At 22.0% G+C, this 23,375-nt stretch overlaps 1 long non-coding RNA gene across 1 annotated transcript; it reads left to right on the top strand.

The window, feature by feature from the left end:
• The first annotated feature begins 7,588 nt into the window (after window positions 1-7,588).
• On the top strand, window positions 7,589-23,007 carry LOC122504143. The gene is made up of 3 exons (XR_006301809.1): window positions 7,589-7,674; window positions 15,466-15,546; window positions 22,975-23,007. It is a non-coding gene; the product is annotated as an uncharacterized LOC122504143 (long non-coding RNA).
• Window positions 23,008-23,375: the final 368 nt, after the last annotated feature.

The raw sequence follows: 23,375 nt of genomic DNA, 5'->3' as shown, positions 1-23,375 counted from the left end.
ATCGTCTACTCAAAATATTGTATGCTTTTTAATGTAACTTTTCCAACTTTAGTAGTTTGCAACTTTGTTAAAAAGCGTATTTCCCTCCCTCTCACTATCTTTCTCTCTCGCTATGTGATAATTGTGTATTTTTTTCAAAGCAATAAAATACTCTTAAAAATGTAAAATGTATATATGAAGAAATTTACTTCCGTTTGTTTCAGAGTGCACTGTTCATTTTTCTTATTAAGAAAATGAACAGTGCATCTGAAACAAAACGGAAGTAAATTTCTTCATATATACATTTTACCTTTTTTAAGCTAGTATTTATTGCTTTAAAAAATACACAATTTATCACAAGCGAGAGAGAAAGATAGTGAGAGGGAGGGAAATACGCTTTTAACAAAGTTGCTTAACTACTAAAGTTCAAAAGTTACATTAAAAAGCATACAATATTTTTGAGTAGACGATTTAAACCAATACAGAATATTATTTATTTATTTTAATTACTGTTTTATGGTAATAGTATATAATTTTAAATATAAATATAAAATATAGTAAAATAATATCTGTATATGAGAATTAATAAATATTTTTGCAACTTTTAATATTATTAATATTAATACCAATAATAATAAAAGAATAATACCTACTAATGCTATAATAATAACAATTATTTTATTGTAATTTATTATTATAAAAAACATAATATAAGGAGTTATAATAATAATATTACTGTTATCATTATATTATTATTATTATTGTCCCGTATGTATAAATCAATAAATAAATAAATACATTTTTTGTTATTATTATCATTCCTTTTCGCTTTGCTGATATTATTTTATTGTATAATTTTTTAAATGACATAATTTAGGCTCTCACTTCTTTCAATGATTAATTTATCTGTTCCAAGAAGAGCAACTAGAAATTACTCACTATTTACTAATACTATTCATAGAACTAATTAAGCCTTCTCTAATTAACAGACTTCCTAGAGAGCAAATTATAATAATTTCAGTATCAAAATTGTTACATAAATTATTAAAGTTTTGACTTAAAATTTTATATATCAAAATTATGTCAAATAATAATTATTTATAAACTTTTAAACAATTTTTTAAGCAAATAAATTTATATTTATTTATTTTTTAAAATTTGCTTTTTATATTAAAATCATTCATTCTTAATAACATTAATGTTGATTTTAATTATATTTTTCTTTTTTGGATGATATGTTTTGAAAATATTTAAGTAGAAAAAATAATACAATAATCTTTATTAGTAGTAAATAATAGTTTAAATCAGACATAATCCACTAATTTTTTTTGTTAGTAGTAAAAAGAAGCTTTAGTCAGACAAAAAAGTGTTAAATTAATAATTATACTAACAGTAGTGAGTAATTGTTTTTTAGTCAGACATTCCATTTTTATTAATTAATAATAATATTAATACCTAGCAATAATAACAATTAAGGAATACAATTATTTTTGAACTATTGTATAATGTTAACTGCATGTTATATATAATCTCTTATAACCGTATCTCCACTCTCATAAACTGGATTTACGTAAGAGAAATCCAAGAGATCAAATAAATATTTCCTTGTATCAAATAATAATTTTTATTTCAATCAATTAAATGGTATTTCCTTTAAATACAGTTTAAAACAAAAATAACAAAAAAAAAAAAACTAAAATTATTGGTTCGAATATGATTTATTTGAATTAATTAAAAATTGTTTGAATCAAGTAAATTTTTATTTGATAATAAACAAGTGATCAATTATTTTAAACAAATAATTTTTTTCATATAAAATTTTACTTTCAATTCTATTAGAAAAATATCTTAGAATTTGCTTATAAATATTACACTTTTTAAAACAAATTAATACTATTGTTTTGAAGATTACAAATACTTAAATAATTGATATTTATATTAAAAATACCTTCTCATATGATGAAATGTAATAAAAATTGAGTCGTTAATTATTTTTAATGAAACAAGTAATATAAATTGCAAACTAGACTGGAAATATGAAGGGGTATTTAAAGTTTGGCTTATCTAGACATTTCTAGACGCATAGTTTGACTAAAGCGACTGAAATTTCTTAATGCATTTTAATGTAAACTAAATCTCTTCATAATTATAAAATTAATATAAAATTTAATTGACACCACGACGGTAAATAAACGAATAGTTAAAGGAAAAAACGTAATAATCAGTGGTAAAACCTGTTTTAGTCAGACAAAATCTCTTTGTTTTTACTTTTTAATAAATATTATTTCAGTAGTACAAATCAATTTCAGTCAAAAAAATTTTTTCGAATTCTGAAAGAATATTTTTTTCTGGTAGTTTCAGTAGTTTAAATAATTTTAGTCAAAGGAAATTAATTTGATTTGTACTCATTTTTGATTCAGTAGTATAAATCTTGATTTTTCAGTAGTATAAATTTTATTTTAATCAGACAAAATTAATTCCCTACATAGTAACTAAGCTTTCAGTAGTGAAATTCGATTATTGTCTGGCAAGGTCATTTTGATTACTTAATTTAAATAAAAATCAAAATCTAAATCACAGTTTCAGTAGTAAAAATCATTATTAGTCAGACAAAACTATTTTCATAGTAAATATTTAAAATAAAACAAAAACTATTGTTTAAGGTCGGACAATTATTTTTCATAATATTTAGTATTGGTTTTAGTAGTAATAAATGAACGTCAGTTGAAATTTATTTGATTAATACTTTAAAAAATAATTCAAAATTTCGATTATAGCATAAAAAGTGAAGAAAAAATATTCCAAAAACTAATATAAATTTAATGTAAACAATAATATAGAACTTTTTACAATCTGATATTTTACAATACTTATAACTTACTCTAAAAACTGAATACAATACCACGGTAGTTACAAATTTTTGTTCAAAACAGAGTACATGCAATAAACGAATAAAAAGCATGACTCCTTTTTTTGTTCTGAAGTTGCGATGGAAAATAAAACGACCACCAAAGATTCTTTGAAGACTTGAAATTTGTTTCTTCGGAGGAAAAAAGTGTTCTATAAAATCGTATAAGCTCACTTTAATATGTAGCATTTGACGATCTTGTTTATTTACTTCAAACAGAATACATAGTCCTTGGACATAAGTTACAAAAGCAAAAGTAGTCTGTCCTAGAATTTCATATAACTATAGTCAATGATGGGAAAATTTATTATTATACTTTCAACAAAGAGTTATTTCGAAAAAATACATTTTCTCTATAACTAAAAAAAATCTGAAATTTCGCAAAAGTAATTAAATTTTTTTGTATCTGAAGCATTTTTTATAGTTTATTTATTTATTTTTCATACATTGTTATTTATTTATTATAAATGGACACGCCCTTTCGTGCAAATAGTACGAAATACTATTATTATTATTTATTTTTTTATATTTTGCAGTGAAAATAGAATTTTAAATAAAGTAAAAATAAAACAATAAAGATGATATACTGCAATTAATATGAAAAATTTATCAACACGGTAATAATTTTTTTCGATAAAAAGGAGTAAAAACTAGTAAAAAAGAAGCAAAGTGATTTTTAAAAATTCACTTGCAAAAATATTTATATAAAACAACGCTATAAAAAATTTTCCTTTCACACAGAAGCGTTGATTTTTAAAAATTTGTCAAATAAAAATGTTAAATTATTTATTATTATTTTATTATTACTATTATTTTTTATCATTATTGTACTTATTGTGCATACAGTTAAAATAGTAAGTATAATTTAAAAAAAACAGTTGCATTTTTTACATAAAAATCGTTTTTTTTTTAATCACACACGCCCTTCAATCGAGAACATTTCTCTTTGATTGCACTCTTCATTTACAATCAATGAAATTTCATGGTGATCTAGAAATTGACTTTATTTAAGTTTTCAGGAAAATAAAAAATTTGCAAATTTTCCTGAACAACTTAAATAAAGTCAATTTCTAGATCACCATGAAATTTCATTGATTGTAAATTGAAGAGTGCAATCAAAGAGAAATTGTTCTCGATTGAAGGGCGTTGTGATAAAAAAAAAACGATTTTATGTAAAAAATGCAACTGTTTTTTTTAAATTATCTTATACTATTTTTAACTGTATGCAAATAAGTCAATAATGATAAAAAATAATAATAATAATAAAATAATAATAATATAATTTAAAACATTTTTATTTGACAAATTTTTAAAATCAACGCTTCTGTGTGAAAGGAAATTTTTTTATAGCGTTTGTTTTATATAAATATTTTTGCAAGTGAATTTTAAAAATCACTTTGCTTTCTTTTTACTAGTTTTCTACTCCTTTTTTATCGAAAAAATGTATTAATCCTTAGGAATAATTTATGCAATATTAATTGCAGAATATATTATTTATTTAATTACTGTTTTATTGGTAATAAATAATTTTAAATATAATATATAAAATAATAAATAAATATCTGTATAATAATAGAATTAATAAATATATTTGCAACTTTTAATATTATTAAATAATATTAATACCAATGTATGAATAATAAAAGAATAATACCTACTAATGCTAATATTTAATAACTTTTGCGAATATTTTTATTGTATTTATTATTATAAAAAAGGCATTTTTTCGAAATAAGGACTCTTTGTTATAGTATAATAATAAATTACTGTCCCATCATTGACTATATATATATAGGACAGACTACTTTGCTTTTTGTAACTATATGTCCAAGGACTATGTATAAATCAATAAAAGTAATAATATTATTACATCCAGTTTCGCTTCAAATGCTGATATTATTAAAGTGAGCTATATCGATTTTATAACTTTTTTTTAAATGAAACAAATTTAGGTCTCTCATTCTTTCAATGATTAATTTATCTGTTCAAGAAGAGCAACTAGAACACATTACTCACTATTACTAATACGTTAGAACTAATTAAGCCTTCTCTAATAACAGTACTCCTAGAGAAGCAAAAAATTATGTAATAAATTTCAGTATCAAAATTGTTACAGTAAATTATTAAAGTTTGACTTAAAATTTTATATCAAAAAATTTAAATAATAATAATCTATTTATAAACTGTTTAAACAATTTTTTAAGCAAATAATTTATATTATTTATATTTTTCTTAAAATTTGCTTTTTATATTAAAATCATTCATTCTAATAACCATTAAGTTTGATTTTAATTATATTTTTCTTTTTTGGACTGATAGTTTTTGAAAATATTAAGTGAAAAATAATTGTCCGACTTAAACAATAATTCTTTATTAGTAGTAAATAATAGTTTAAATCAGACATAATCCACTAGTTTTTTTTTGATTTGTTAGTAGTAAGAAGTAACAAAAAGTGTTAAATAATAATTATCACTAACAGTAGTGAGTAAGTTTTTAAGTCAGGGACATTAATTTATCTGATTAATAATATTAATACCTAGAAAAATCAAGATTTATACTACTGAATCAAAAATTGAGGAATACAAATCAAATATTTTTTGAACTATTGTATAATGTAAACTGCAGTTATTAATTTACCGTATCTCCACTCTCATAAACTGGAAACGTATCCAAGAGATCAAATAAATATTTCCTTGTATCAAATATAATAAATTTTTTTTCAATCATTTGTACTACTGAAAAATATTTCCTTTAAATACAGTTAAAACAAAAAATAACAAAAAAAAAAAATGACTAAAATTATTGGTTCGAATACCACTGATTTATTTGAACGTTTTTTCCTCTTTAACTATTAAAAAATTTGTTTGAATCAAGTAAATTTTATTTGATAATAAACAAGTGATCATTAAGTTTAAACATTATTAATATTTAAGAAATTTCATATAAAATTTTATTCAATTCATTAGAAAAATATCTTTAAATTTGTTCATAAATATTACACTTTTAAAACAATTTATATTTACTTGTTTCATTAAAAATAATTAACGACTCATTTTTATTACATTCTCATCATATGAGAAGGTATTTTTTAATATAATATCAATTATTTAAGTATTTGTAATCTTCAAAACAATAGTATTAATTTGTTTTAAAAGTGTAATATTTATAAGCAAATTCTAAGATATTTTTCTAATAGAATTGAAAGTAAAATTTTATATGAAAAAAATTATTTGTTTAAAATAATTGATCACTTGTTATTATCAAATAAAAATTTACTTGATTCAAACAATTTTTAATTAATTCAAATAAATCATATTCGAACCAATAATTTTAGTATTTTTTTTTTTTTTGTTATTTTTTTGTTTTAACTGTATTTAAAGGAATACCATTTAATTGATTGAAATAAAAATTATTATTTGATACAAGGAAATATTTATTTGATCTCTTGGATTTCTCTTACGTAAATCCAGTTTATGAGAGTGGAGATACGGTTATAAGAGAATTATATATAACATGCAGTTAACATTATACAATAGTTCAAAAATAATTTGTATTCCTTAATTGTTATTATTGCTAGGTATTAATATTATTATTAATTAATAAAAATGGAATGTCTGACTTAAAAACAATTACTCACTACTGTTAGTATAATTATTAATTTAACACTTTTTTGTCTGACTAAAGCTTCTTTTTACTACTAACAAAAAAATTAGTGGATTATGTCTGATTTAAACTATTATTTACTACTAATAAAGATTATTGTATTATTTTTTCTACTTAAATATTTTCAAAAACATATCATCCAAAAAGAAAAATATAATTAAAATCAAACATTAATGTTATTAAGAATGAATGATTTTAATATAAAAAGCAAATTTTAAAAAAATAAATAAATATAAATTTATTTGCTTAAAAAATTGTTTAAAAGTTTATAAATAATTATTATTTTGACATAAATTTTGATATATAAAATTTTAAGTCAAAACTTTAATAATTTATGTAACAATTTTGATACTGAAATTTATTATAATTTTGCTTCTCTAGGAAGTCTGTTAATTAGAGAAGGCTTAATTAGTTCTATGAATAGTATTAGTAAATAGTGAGTAATTTCTAGTTGCTCTTCTTGGAACAGATAAATTATCATTGAAAGAAGTGAGAGCCTAAATTATGTCATTTAAAAAATTATACAATAAAATAATATCAGCAAAGCGAAAACTGGAATGATAATAAACAAAAAATGTATTTTTATTTTATTTATTGATTTATACATACGGGACAATAATAATAATAATATGATAACAGTAATATTATTATTATAACTCCTTATTATGCCTTTTTTATAATAATAAATTACAATAAAAATAATTGTTATTATTATTAGCATTAGTAGGTATTATTCTTTATTATTATTGGTATTAATATTAATAATATTAAAGTTGCAAATATATTTATTAATTCTCATATACAGATATTATTTACTATATTTTATATTTATATTTAAAATTATATACTATTACCATAAAACAGTAATTAAAAAATAAATAATATTCTGTATTGCATAAATTTATTCCTAAGGATTAAACATTTTTTTTAATTTTTCAAATTTTCGCCAAAAAAAATATCTATCGTTGGATTTGAATTTGAATTTTGCAGATATATGGCGATTATGCGACCTCTTAAACATCACATGTCTCGCAAGAGACAATATTGGCATTGTTCTCAATCTGGTTCGCTTCAGCCATGTTAGCGATACCTTGCCTTCTATATTCAACTACAAATTCTCGAAGGTAAAATAATATATAACTGTCACGTGCGATATTTTGATTTGCATGTTAATTTAAAAATAGATTACTTTTCCAGATCTTTTATCTATCATATGTGTGCGTGTATTATGTATCGTATAGAGACTTTGTTTTTTTTTGCAAAAACCAAATTTGAAAAAAAATAATGCGAAATTTTCTACTTTATTTCACTAGATACAATCTTGGCTATACAAGTGTTTTTTACAACCGTAGAACATTCCTTACAAACATTCCTTAATACTAAATTTTTTGCGCCTACAGAGCGACTTGAAAATTAGAGTACTCGCATTTGCCTAGACCACCCGTCTAATGGGTTTTTCTCGACAGTAGAGAGGGAACTGTAGAAAACCTCTCCAAGTACAACCGGTTTATCAACTTTCCTGTAAAACCAAAATCAAAAAGTTATCACACTATTTCCAAAAAAGGTTAAAAAAGTATGATTTCTAGTTTATGAAATTTTAACTGGTATCTTTTTGAAATTTTAATAAATATGTTTTTCCTCTTTTAGTCCTTAAATTTGGGCCAAAACAAACAACTTTTTCTTTAAACACATTCCCGAAGAACAAAAATCAAAAAAGTTATCACACTATTTCCAAAAAAGGACAAAAAATTGTGATTTCTTGTCTTTGAATTTTTAAACTTTGGTATCTTTTTTAAATTTTAATAAAATATTGTTTTTTTTTCTTTGGTCCTTAATTTTGGGCCAAAACAAACAGCTATTCATTTAGACACTTTCCAGTAAAACAAATCAAAAAGTTATTACACTATTTCCAAAAAAGGCAAAAAGTTGTGATTTCTTGTCTTTGAAATTTTTAAACTTTGGTATCTTTGTCAAATTTCAATAAATTTTTTTTTTTTTTTTGTCCCTAAATTTTGGGCCAAACAAACAACTTTTCTTTTAGACACTTTCCAGTAAAAAAAAATCAAAAAGTTATTACACTATTTCCAAAAAAGGACAAAAAGTTGTGATTTCTTGTCTTTGAAAATTTTAAACTTTGGTATCTTTTTTCAAATTTTAATAAATTTTTTTTTCTCTTCTTGTCCTTAAATTTGGGGCCAAAACAGCTTTTCCTTTAGACACTTTCCAGTAAGTAAGACAAAAATTAAAAAAGTTATCACACTATTTCCAAAAAGGACAAAAAATTGTGATTTCTTGTCTTTGAAATTTTTTAAACTTTGGTATCTTTTTTTAAATTTTAATAAAGTATGTTTTTCTCTTTTTGTTCTTAAATTTTGGGCCAAAACAACAGCTTTTCCTCTAGACACTTTCCTGTAAAACAAAATCAAAAAGTTATTACACTATTTCCAAAAAAGGACAAAAAAGTGTGATTTCTTGTCTTTGAAAATTTTAAACTTTGGTATCTTTTTTAAATTTTAATAAAGTATTTTTTCTCTTTTTGTCCTTAAATTTTGGGCCAAAACAAACAGCTTTTCCTTTAGACACCTTTCCAGTAAGACAAAAATTAAAAAGTTATCACACTATTTCCAAAAAAGGACAAAAAATGTGATTTCTTGTCTTTGAAATTTTTAAACTTTGGTATCTTTTTTATTAGATTTAATTGTGTGATTCTTTTTTGTTTTTTGCCATTTTTAATTTTTAAAATCTGACTTTAGATACGTAATCAACGACCCCCAAAAACTCCTGAGTAACGAGTTTCAGGAAATTGAATCTATTCTTAAAAAAGTTGTCAGTCATATTGAATCCGCTATTTTGAATTTTGAAAAACTGACATAAGATTCGTATCAGCGACCTCAAAAACCCCCAAGCAACGAGTTTCAGGCAAATTAAATCAATTTTTTAAAGTTGTCCGCCATATTGGATCCACCATTTTTGAATCTTGAAAAACTGACATCAGATTCGTGATCAGCGACCCCAAAACCCCCCGAGTAACGAATCATATAGGCAAATTGAACCTATTTTCAAAATATACCTTGACACTTTTCATTTAACCCCACGGCTCGAGCCGGGTCCCTCGGACCCGGTGGAAAGTTTTTTTGATCTACTTTTGGTTAAAAAAATATTATTGAAAAATCAACTTCACATTAGGCTTGGGGACGTAAAAACACACATTTTTCATCAATATAAACAATTTTTTATTTATAAAATATTCTGGTAAATTACCTTTTAAGTCGAACATACGTAAGGGCTCAAGCCGGGTCCGAGGGACCCGGGCTATGGAAAAAAATTTAAAAATTTGCAATTTTTATGCAATATTGGATTTATTTATGGTATTTTTATCAACACTGACATAATAAGTGATAACATATGCTTAATACATCGGTAAATTTAATGGAACAAAAAATACACATTAAAAAATCTTGCTTAATAAGTATGTAGTTCGATTTATTCAAAATGACTCATTAAATTATTAAACCATTTTAGTTATATCTTGATTACTTTTCAATATTTAAAATTTTTTATGCAATTATATCATTAAAATTGTATTAAATATGGAAAATATGAAGCACACTTTGCTATTAAATTTTATTTTTTATTGCATTGAAACATCCGGTCCCTCGGACCCACCTTGTGCGCGCATTTCAAAATCGAACTCGAGCCTGTGAGGGTTAAGGGTTGTTTTCAGCCCTATAAGCCCCAAACGACTTGATCCAGCAAAACGGCCAGACACGGGTTTTTTTTTTTTTTGTCCTAGTTTCTGAAAATGTTTGATTTTTTTTTGTGTGTGAAAAATCGTGTCGGACGGTGCACTATACCGGAAAAAATTTTATTATTTGAAAATATTTCAATTCTCATGAGCATTTTTTCTTTTGCGCTCAAAATGATAAATTTCATAACTCTTAAGTTTATTCGAGTAGGTTGCAGTACAATATTCATTAAAATAAAGGCGTTAATGTTTTACCAAGGTTTAAAAGGATTTACTTTTGAAAAGGAGGAAAATATCCAAAGAAGAAACTTAGTAGCAACAGTTATTACTGTGAAAAACTTAAGTCGTATAAGTGAAAATAATGCCAAGGAGTTTTTTTTTCACAAGAAAAGTGAATAAAATTGCAAATTATCTAATACAATTATTTTCTTTACATGGAAAATTAAACTCTAAAGATAAAGAAAATGTAGAGATAACAAATAGAACAAATAAAAGATAAAACTATTCGAATTTTTACATTAAAGTATTAGAATAAATAAGGAAAAAATAAAGAAATAAATTGAAATAAATAAATTAAATAAATCATTACATAATTTTTTTCCTATCGAAGTACAAAACTTCACTATTGATCTTTGTGTACTACAGACGTTAACACATTCAGAGTAAATAAATTAAATTTAAATAAATTTTTATTTGTTCTATGAAGTGAAAATTTTTAAGTGCGTCCAATGAAATATTTATTTAATGCAATTAAAGTTGCCTACTTACTAAAGAAGATAAAATCGATTGATTAAAAATATTAGTTTGGTTTACTTCAAAATTTATTGTAAAGAAAACTAAAAAAAGACTAATAAATAAATTAATCAATAATAAATAATAGAAATATAAATAAATAAGAAATAAATAAAATAAAGTAATAAAAAAGAATTTAAAAAATAAAAAAAATTACGAAAATAAAGAAAATAAAGAAAATAAAAAAAATATATAAATGTCAATGTTAAGACGTAACTAATAAAAGTAATATGTGATAATAATTAACGAAGAATGAAACGAATCAATAACAAAAGCAGCGAATAATAAAAACGATAATATTAACGAACAGTCTCAAACAAATGTATCAATGTAATGAGTAATAGTAGATAATAAAGAAAATTATGTAACAATCAACAATCAAATGTTTCTTGCCTTTAAAAAATATATTTTAATAAAAGAATTGAAAATTCTTTTAGAAAAAAATATGAATTATCTATTTATATAAACTGCTTATGCAAAAGTGTATAAATTCCTTCATGTAGCGAGTGATATAACACTTTTTTTTTAAAGAAAGAAAGTTGAATTGTTAAAAAGTTATGAAAGAGATAAAAAGATTTGATGGACGCACGTACACTGAAAAGCTTTATGCCAAAGGTTGTGTAGAAGATTCTAAATAATAATATAGTCGTTGAAATATTTAATTATTTCTTTTTCTTCGAAAAATTCTTAATATTTTCTAGATTAAATTCTTTTTTTTTGTTATTAATAATAAACGTAGGTGAATGATTGAATTCACAATTTTTTCTAATTAGTAAATAACAATTTTGGTTTCATTATTTTTTAAAAAGCTTATTCTGTCACATTCATATTCTGTAGGGGAATGTAGTCAGGTTGGCCTACTGTCTAGGTAGGCCACTCGCGTTTTTTTGTCAAGTTCACTAGCGCCACCTACGCGCATTTTTGTCGAAGCTTGTCTTAGTGAAACCTAACTTTTGTTCAATTACATTTTCGGAAAATCGAAAATTGTGTTTTCTGTGACGTCGGTACAAAAAAAGCTCAAAAAAAGTTTGTGCATAATGTGAAAAACCATTTATAAAGATAAAAAACAAATTGAATCATCAAGGCAAGTATGCAGAAAATTTGTGGGACTCATGGTTGAAAGGAAAACAAAGTAAAAATCGAATCCGAAACGTATTTCTTTATGGTTACAACCAATTCGGTAATGTTACTTACTGTCAAGGTCGGCCACTATGTGTTTAAATGCGCAAAGTTGAGGACGAGCTACTTCATTTGCAAAAACTGCAATTCTGTATAACTCATAATATAATTGATCATCTTATTAATATTTTTTTTAATTTTATTAATATTTTAGTGCAAAACTTTTTTTTATTTATATTTATTTTTTATATTGTTTATTGTTATTATTTTGTTATTTCATTAGTTACAAACTGTAAACAATAAGAATCAATTTTCCGTACTCCAAACATGTTATTTTATTTTTTAACGATTAATGCCCTTTGAATTTAAACATGGCCGACCTTGACTGTAATGGCCAACCTGGACTACAAATTTTTTTTTTTTTTAAATCTTTATAACTTTTTCATTTTTAAACCTGTCAATTTACTTTGTACAGAAAAAATGTTCCTATTAAACAGGACTTTCCAACCATATACTTCAATTGTCCAAATTCATTTTAAAAAAAAAGTTATAAACAAAAGTCAAAAAGTGGCCGACCTAGACTATGTTCCCCTACAATTTATTCATATTCTTATTTCTAGGATTTTTATTTTTTGAATTCCATGTTTTATTCTGTATATTTTATTTTCTACATATTATTTTTTTTTGTTTTTGTATTTTTGTATTTTTTTTTATATTCATTTTGAACATTTTTATTTCGTAGGTACATTTCAGTTTTTTATTTTCGACATCAATTTCTTTTATTGTACGTTTTTTATTATTTATTTTCCATTCTTCATTTTGGAAAATTAATAAATAATTTTGAAATAAAACTAATAAGTAAAAGAACTGAGATTTGTGGAAAAAATGTGAGTGTAAATTTTTCATTTATTTGATTTTGCGCAAAGTAATTTGTGAATACTTAAATCCCAGTACTCGACAGTACTGAATTACTGTTGTTTTCAGTTTGTTGGCTTTGAGCCAATAAAACGTTCACTTAGGCTTTATGAGTATTCTCTAGACTTGTTTAGTTTTCTTGTTCCTTGCAAGTCTAATTTATGACAGTCTGAAAGTCGGAAAATGCAATTTTTCTTCATTGAATGTTACAAAATTACAAAGTGAAACTTACATATTTTTATTTTTCTATAATTTTTCCAGTATTAGTTAAATACTTTAAATTTTCAAAATAGTTTCTATCATTACCTATTATAATAATTTTTTATTTCTATTAAATATTTATTTATTATTAAATTATTAAGTTTTAAATTACAAACACAAAGAATTATTCTGCATTTTTAAATTAGGAGATAAAAATAAATGCAAAATACGAATTTAAATCTGATATTCAAAAAAAACCAGTAGCGATAAAATAAAAATAAGTAGGGGAAAATTAGCGAATCGTGTTTTTTTATCTCGGGGGTACAAAACTTTTTTACGTTATGTGTTGACGTTAATAAGAAGTGTCGTTTAAGTTAAAGTAACATTACATCTAAAAGTTTCAAGGAGCGAGAAAAAACATGACACGTCAATTTTTATTCCAAACTTGTTCTTCTGCGGTCTGAAACTTTATTCCATTTTCACAATACTATTCACTTGTTTTATTCAATATTATTTGAGATTCCTAAACTAATTTTACCCCGTATTTTCCCAAAAAAAAAAATCTTATTCTATAAATATGTTTACTCTCATCCGTCAAAGTGAAGAGTCGCAAAAAAAAGTTTTTTTCAACTTTATTATATTTGATGGTAAATACGAATATAAAATATATTATCAAATAAAATACAAAATAAGTAAAATGAAACAAAAGTATAGTAAAATATAAAATAAAATATGAAAACGTTAAATGTAGAGAATAAGCAATTAAAATATAAAATGAAGCAGAATTTAAAAGAAATTTAAATTTAAAAAGTTCTCAACATTTTTTTTTTAGCAAAAAAAAAAACAAGGATTTGTTGAAAGTTCGTAGAGAATTAAGTGAATCTTTAAATTCATGTTTGCGTCACGTTTTTCAGTTTGTGAAACAAGGAAATTTCATGCTGTGGATTTTGCAATAGAATTAGTTGGAATTAGTACGTGAATGCTCAACAAGCTTTAATGTAATTAGTACAACATTGATAGAATTTAATCCTGTATCACTTTCAGGTACATTGTATTTTTTCCGCAAAAAAGTTATATACTATAAAATAGTAAAATATAATTTATTTATTTATTTATTAAAACAGAAATTATTCAATAATTCTCGCATAGTTTCACAAATATTAATTTTTTTTTTCATAATTATTATTTCGTTTTATTATAATTTATTATTAATCATATTACCTATACTTTAGGGTATATTGTTATTTTTTATTTTCCTATGTCTGACTAACACTGACCTAAACTACTTAAATTACTTTCTAAAGGGGTTTTCAATTTCTCTGTAATAAATGTAACCTTCTGTCAAGATTATAATCACAAAAATAAAACTAAACAATAAAAAACGACAGAAGGAAATCAAGTAGTAAAAATCATTTTCAGTCAGACCAACAATGTTTGTAGTTTTAATTAGTAAAAAAAATAATTTTTAGTGATTTTATGCTTTCTTTTTAAGAAAATATTTTAGAATAAAACAATCATTTTGCTATACCTGACTAAAACTAAATTATACTACTTGATTTAATTTCGTTACCTATTAATTCGATAGTAGTAAAAAATAATTTTTTTACTAATTAAAACTAAAAATTTTGATCTGACTGAAAATGAATTTACTACTTGATTTTCTTTTGTCGTTTTTTTATTGTTTAGTAGTAAAATCGATTAACGTCAAATGTCTCACTAAATCATTTTCATTTTGTCGGTGGTTCTTACTACTAACGAAATAATAAAATGTCTCAATAAATTAGTTTAATTTTGTTGTTAGTAGTGATAGACCTTTTTAGTCAGACCTATTAAAATTATAAAAATTCCTAGTCTGACTAGAAATTATGTTTATTACTTGATTTCCTTTTTACTTATTGCAAAAAAAATTCGATTACGTCTAACTATTGCTTTAAATTCTTTTAATTTTAGTGGTAGTAGTAGTAAAAAACGTTTTTAGTCAGACCTGTTAAAATCATAAAAATTTTGTCTGGTAAGTCTGACCAGTACCGACCTGAACTACTTAAATTACTGTTTCTTGAATGATTTCCAATTTTTCAGTATTGGAAAGCACATTTTTGTCAATATTAAAATTATGAAACAAAATTTCATTTTTGTGTTACAGATATAATAGCGGAAATACTAGAATCGTCTGTTATATGCAATGGCCTGATGGAAGTTATCCAAACAGTAAAACCGAATACATGTAAGTCATATTCAACCAATTTCCTTATCCAATTAATATTAAACAGGCATAAAAATAACTGAATTCTTTTATATATTTAAATATTTAAAAAAAATTATACTTAAATACTAAGTATTGCGACATGTTTAAAATTCAATTCTTAAATATTGAATAATCAAATATTCAATAATTCTTAATTATTAAAAATTCATAATACTCAATATTATTTATCGGATATTGATATAAATATTAAATATTAAAATTCATTTAAATTTTGTAGGAATTAAAAAAAAAAACCAAAGAAATAACAATCATTAATATAAAATATTTGTAAAAATTAATGAGATTGATTTTTATCTCGAGAGCCACTCTTTTCCGTGTGTGTCGAGTCATTTTTTTTTTTTTTTTTGCCGCAAGCTTATTAATATTTCACACCATGCGTCAGAGTAATAAGATCTCTGCTGTAGAGATGGGGTAGGAAATATTAAGCGAAAAATAAATTGAATCTGTGTGGTCAAGTGAAAAGAGGAAGGAGATTAACACACGTACTATTATGAGAATGACGTGTTCTGCGCAACGTTTACTCGCAAGGGAACAAAATACATATTAATCTATTATAGAAGCCCCTTTACAATTGACTTTTTGTTTCAATTTCTTGAGAAATTTCATTAAAATGAATCAGCTCAAAAATCGCATATTTTTTTTTATAAATAAACAAGAAATTTTCTCACTTTTGAATTTTGTAGTTGAATTCGAAAACTCGTTTAATTATAATTTCAATTTATTGATAAAAATAATAAATAATAAAAAAAATAAATAATAATTTTACTAAATTATTGAATTAAATTAACTCTAACTATTTTTATAATTCAGAAATAAAATTATTAAAAAAATACTATTATTGTAAAAAAAACTTAAAAATATTCTCCAAACGAATTTAATTATTACAATAAAATCTCATAAAATGGTTTAGAAGATTTAATTTCTTATCTGATCTTTAATTTAATAAAATTCAATAATAAAATTATTAATTAAAATTATTGACAAAACTCGATTATTTTTAAAACTTGAAAGAAATTTATCAAAAATTGAAAAAAAGAAAAGAATATTAAGAAGTAACCAACAAAAAATTTTTTTATTATTAAAAGTAAAGATTAGATATTTTTTGTACGAGAAAAATGATTGACAAATTAACATTTCGTGAATGAATTGTAACGAAACATGCTATTAAATCGCAGTGAATCAAAATTGAGATTTCGTAGTTTTATCCATCAGGAAAAAGCAAATATTTTTTCTCTGTCAAGTTTTCTTTTCTCATCAATCCTTTGGTTAGAGGATGGTTCCTTCCTTCTCTCTGTTCCTATACCTTCATGTACTCAGGTCCTCCTTTCCGCCTCTTTCTCGTTTGTTCTTCGTTCTCAATAAACCTTTTACACGATTCAGCTTGCGTCATCATTTGCCACAACAGCGAAATAAAACAGAAATAATTATCCTCGCTACACAAAATTTTTTATGACAGAATTTACTTCCTTTACAGTATTGTAAATAATTCAATATACTCGATTTTCTTTTATTTTTTAATCAATTATTTAAAGTTTTATCTATGAAAGAGAATATCTTTCATTTCTATCTTCTTTGGATTTCTATTAATTTTTAATTTTTTTTAAAATAAGTTTTAGTGAAACTTTGTAAAATTTGTTCAGTAACATTCACAGTGTAATTTATAGTAAAACTTACAAGACAATTTTCAGTAATATTTTTAGTAAAGTTACAAGACAGTTTTTAGAAACATTTATAGCAAAGTTTCCAAAATGCTCAAAGCAACATTTAGAGTGAAATTGACGAAAAACCTAATGAGAATTTACGAGACCATTTGCAAAGAATTTTATCAAAATATTTAAAAAAACACAATTAATTCTTCAAATAACTTTATTATTTATAAAAATAATTAAATTCTTGAGAAAAATTTTATAAAAAATTTTGAAAATCCTTATTAAATTCTTAATAATTTTAATAATTTCATTCGTTCAAAGAAGTTTATTATTTATAAAATAATTGAATTCTTGAGAAGAATTTATAAAAAAATTTGAAAAACCTAATTAAATTCTTTTTTAGAATTTGAAAATAATTTCAATTCCTTCAAAGAATTTTATTATTTATAAAAATAATTTAATTCTTGAATTTTGTGAAAAATTTTGAAAATCCTAATTAAATTCTTTTTAATACCTATTTTCCTTGAATTTTTTTATAAATAATGAAATTCTTTTTTAACTAATAGAAAATTTTCCAAGTAGTTGTATTTTATGAAAAAATTTTTTTCAAGTTTTTAAATAATCGTGTGTTAGTAGGTAGTAATTAAATTTTAATTAATTATGATTAATTTAATCATTGATTACTGAATTTTATTAAAATTTTTAGAAAATAATTAAATTCTTTAAAAATTTTATTACAATGTTTTCAATAATGTAATTCATTCACAGACTTCTGTTAAAAATATTGAGAATAATTGAATTCTTTCGAAAATTTTCTTTAATTTTTTTAATATAATCAATTTATTAAGAATAGTAATTAATAATTTACTAAATTTATCAGAGTTTTTAAAATAATTAAATTATTTTTATGAATTTCTTTTTTTAAATAATGCAGTTTTTTAAAAATAATTTTGATTGAAATTTAATAAAGTAATTAAATTTCGCGAAGAATTTTTCCATCTTTAAAATATATAGAATTGTCTCTGTTATAATTATAATTAAAAATTTTGATTATTGATTTTCATTATAATTGTATTGTGAAAATAATAAATGCCCGAGAAAAATTTTATTATTTATAAAAATAATTGAATTCTTGCTAAGAATTTTACCAAAATTATAAAAAATAAGTGAATGTTTCGAGAAATTTTATAAAAAATTAAAAAGTAAGTAATTAATCCTTTCGTTAAATTTTATTTGAATTGTATTGAAAATAATTGGATTTTTGCAAAAATTTTACCTATTATTTATAAAAATAATTGAATTCTTGAGAAGAATTTAATAAAAATTTTGAAAATCCTAATTCAATTCTTTTTAATAGTTTCTTTGAATTATTTTAAAATAATGAAATTCCTTTAATAACTAATAGAAAATTTTGAAAGTAGTTGTATTTTATGGAAAATTTCTTTCAATTTTTTTTAAAATAATCGTGTTTGTTAGTAGTAATTAAAATTAATCATTAATTACAGAATTTTATTAAAATTTTTAGAGAATGATTAAAGTCTTCTCAAAATTTTATTACAATTTTTTTAAATAATTTAATTTATTCACAGACTTTTATTAAATATTGAGAATAATTGAATTCTTTCGAAAATTTTCTTTAATTTTTTTAATATAATCAATTTGTTAAGAATAGTAATAATAATTTTACTGAATTTTATTAGGATTTAAATATTTAATTGAAATTTGAAATTTAAATTTTAAATATTTTTTTTCATGAAATATATATATATATATATAATATATATATATATATATATATATATATATATATATATATATATATTATAATATATATATATAATATATATATATATATATAACTGTCTCTGTTATAATTATAATTAAAAATCTTGATTATTGATTTTTATTAAAATTAAATTGTTAAAATAATTGAATGTCAGAGAAAAATTTTATTATTATAAAAATGATTAAATTCTTGCGAAGAATTTTATTAACATTTTTGTAAAATATAAATAATGCTAATAATTATGTATTTAATAAGTGAATTTTCGAAATTTTTAAGCTGAAATTATTAAAATATTTATATAGAAAAACAAAAAATTTCGTATTGCATTATTATTGGCAAAAATATTTATAATAAAATAAATTGAGCATGAAGTTCGGAGCGTAAAATTTAATAATAGTCTTTCTCATTAGTAACGTGAATATAATTACAAAAAAGAATGAAATTAAAACATATAATTGAATAATAAAGAATAAATATTTGAATGTATAAAAAAAGTCAGTCCCTCATATTTTTTAACCAACAAAGGAATTAATTTTTCAAAGCAAATGAAATAAGTATGTGAGTTGGAATTTTCGAATAAGAAATTTCTATAATGTTATAAAACTTTTGTTGTTTGAATGTTACGTTTAGCATATATATATACACACAGATACACATATATGTTCCTCACACATATAAAAAAGGTTAAAAGTAACCGGAAAAAAGTTTGCGTTTCATTCTCTTGACTTGCTATGCTATAAACTATATTGTTCATTCATTAGTGATAAATTATGACATTACATAAGAACTGCATTATTTACGCGAGTCACATTGAACTCTCTTCCTTTTGTGTATATAAAAAATAACGCCAAGCATACATTTTATTTTTTTTTCCTTCTCTCTTTTTTTTTGAATAAAAAATAAAGATCCCGAGAAAAAAGTGTTGAAAGGAAATAAGGCGAGTGGTGTGTGAGAGTGTTTTAAAGTAAACATCATATATTTTCCGAATAGGAAATTAACGATGATTTAAAACGAAGAGTTTAAATTTTTTTTATGAATTGAACAAAAGCTATATTATGATAGATGGAATTTTTTTTAATATAGACATGCCCATGATAGGAGTTCTGTTAAAAAGTTAAAATGTATAAGGAGTTTATTTGAATTTTATTAAAAGGTTCTTTTTATAATCAACTATTAAGCAGCTCGTTATTTTTCCAACTGCATAATGACTTGAAAGCAATGTTTAATAAATAGTTTTCTCATTAAAGGAAAAAGGAGAAGTTCTTCTTTCATTTTTTTATTCTGCTGTCTTGCATTCAGAAACGTGAGGAGTTGTGTTCCTTTTTCTTTGTTAAAGAAAAAAAATTCCCATACAGAAAATATTAATTCATTAATTTTAATTTTATTATTTATTATTTAAATATTTATTTCTTTAATAATTAATTTTTTAAATATTGTTAAAATTAATTAATTAATTAATTAATATATATTAAAAATTATTAATTATTATAAAAAATTACAATTTCTAATATTGAAACATTGATACATAATAATATTTACTTGTTATTTTGTAAGAAGAAAATAGTATATAAGCAACAAGAGGATAAAGGCAGCATTGTTTACGGTGATTTTTGTGACACGAGTGGAGGTCGAGGGCGCCCCGAGACTCGGAGTGATCGATTTCTTCATGCTTTATATTAATTAAAAAATGACAAATTAATAGAATCATTATTTTATATATTATAAGAATATTGTACTTCTTCAAAATTATTGCATCATTTCAATTCAATTATGATTTTTAAAAAAATTTACACTAAAATTTTTCTGTAAATCAATTAATTTTCGAAAAAGTTTTCCAACAATTTTCAAAATCCATTTATTTACAATATTCAATTTTACAAACTTCAATTATTCGTAAATTCTGCAATTAAAAATATATGTTAGAAAATAAAAACTTCAAATAACAAAAAGAATTCAATTTTTTTTCAAAAATATTAATTTCAAAATTCAATTATTTCTAAAAATTCACACTATATTGCTTTAATATTCATTATACATCCACAGTTTAACTGAAATTGATTTTTAAATCAATTTTATTAGAAAATTCTACTAGAATTCAATTATTTAAATACAAAAATAATGATTTATTGAACAATTGAATGTTCGTGAAATTCAAATTTCATAAAGAATGTATTATATTTTATAATTATTTTTCGATTTTAAAAATTTTTTCTTTTTGACAATTTTCAAGTTAAAATTTGATTAAATTTAATCTACGAGAAATTGATTAAATTGTAATTGAGTAATTATTTTATTAATTGAATATACCATAACTAAGAGAATGAATTTATTTTTGAATATAATTAAGGCGGGATTACTCTTGAAAAAATGAATTTCTGCAATAATTTGTAATTTCTTAAAAATTATTATTTGAAAAAATAGTTTTATAAAATTTTCTATAATTCCTTTAATAAAATTTTTTGAAAATTCTTTGACAATTTTTCAAATTTAATTATTGTTTTTAACTGAAAATTCATTTCTAAATTAATTTTTATTAGAAAATTCGACTAGAAATCAATTATTTAAACACAAAAAAATAATTTATTGAATATTGAATGTTTTCAATTATTTAATAAATATTTATTTTATTTAAATAACGAATTCTCGTAGATTTGAAAATTATCAAAGAATTTTTGCAAAAATTATTAAGAATAATTGCTGATAATTGAATTCCTTACAAGAATTTTAATACGATTTTTGAAAATAATTACATTTTCGAACCTGGAATTTACTTAAAATTGTATTGAAAATAATTGAAATCCAGCAAAGAATTTGATTATTTAGGAGAATAATTGAAATCTTGCAAACGAAATTTATTAATTTTTTCTAAATAATTGAAATTCTGTAAAGAATTTTATTATTATGAAAATAATTGAAATTCAGTAAAGAATTTTAATATTTATAAAAATAATTGAAATTCTGTAAAGAATTTTTATTATTTATAAAATAATTGAAATTCTGTAAAGAATTTTATCATTTATGAAAATAATTGAATTCTGAAAGAATTTTATTAAAATAGTAAATTTTAAAAATGTTTGAATTTCAGCGAAGAATTAATTGATTTTTTTTAAATGTACTTGAATTCTTGCAAATTATTCTTCAAAATAATTATACCTTACGAGGAATTTATTAAAATTTTATTAAAAAAATTAAATGTTTTCGTAGAATTATATTAAAATGTTTTAAAACAATTGTATTCTTTTGGAAAATTTTATTAATATATAGATTTTAAAAATAATTAAATAGAAACAATTTTTTGAAAGTAATTGAAATTTTACCAAGAATTTTATTACTTTTTAAAATAATTGAATTTCGGATAAGAATTTTATATTTCATAAAGATAATTAAGATTTTGACGAAAATTGTTTAAAAAATTTTGAACACAATTGAATTTCTGCGAAGAATGTTATATATTATTTAATTATTATTATTATTATTATTTCATGAGAATTTATATTCTTTCTAATTAAAAATCACTAAAATGTAGTAGAATTCATGTAGAAATTCTATAGAATCATTCTAGTGAAATTCTGTAGAATATTTACTAGAATTCATATATAGAATGATTCTAGTGAAATTCTATAGAACTTTTTCAGCGGTAATGAAATTAAATGTAAATTAAATTAAAAATTCTAAAAAAATGGAAAAATTGAAAAAGATGATAAATTTTAATTACATGTGACATTATAAATATTAAAACATACAACATAGTTTATAATAATTATTTGATTTCTATTATTGTTTCAAGGATATTTTACATAATTTATCAACAAAAATAATAATATATATTGTTTACGTATATTCGATTGCTAATGGGATTGCGATAATAATTATGAGCTATTATATGATTTTGATTAAAGGAGATGATTCGATTTGTCACCTATCAATTGATAAACTGGTTCCTCCTTTCAGATACAATTTAGTATTTCTCGGAGTAACATACCTATCCTATGATGGTAATGGCGGTATGTTACACTTTGATGGGCCGTAAATTGTGGGGCTCAAAATCGATAGGTGAGCATACGCAGTATCAAAAAGAATCGATGAAGTCAAAAAAGAAAGGTGAGCACCGTGAAAAATGACTTTCTTTAAAAGCTTTCATTGTGATCATAAAATCAATGTAAATATACTTTAGAAGTTTCTTTCTGTTCTCTATTTTTTTTATAGTTCTTTTGTTAAAAAAAAAAATTTTAAAAGCAACTCAGATTCATGAAGCAAAAAAAAAAAATACAAAAAAGTGCTTTGAAATTCTATATAAATTTAATAAAAAAGAATTCAAAAGTAATTTAAAAGTTTAAATAATCTTATGTTTT

This window comes from Leptopilina heterotoma, unplaced genomic scaffold (assembly GCF_015476425.1).
Source record: "Leptopilina heterotoma isolate Lh14 unplaced genomic scaffold, ASM1547642v1 Lhet_281, whole genome shotgun sequence".
Lineage (NCBI taxonomy): Eukaryota > Metazoa > Arthropoda > Insecta > Hymenoptera > Figitidae > Leptopilina > Leptopilina heterotoma.
The sequence above is the reverse complement of the archived record's forward strand: the minus strand, read 5'-3'. Positions and strand labels throughout refer to the sequence as shown.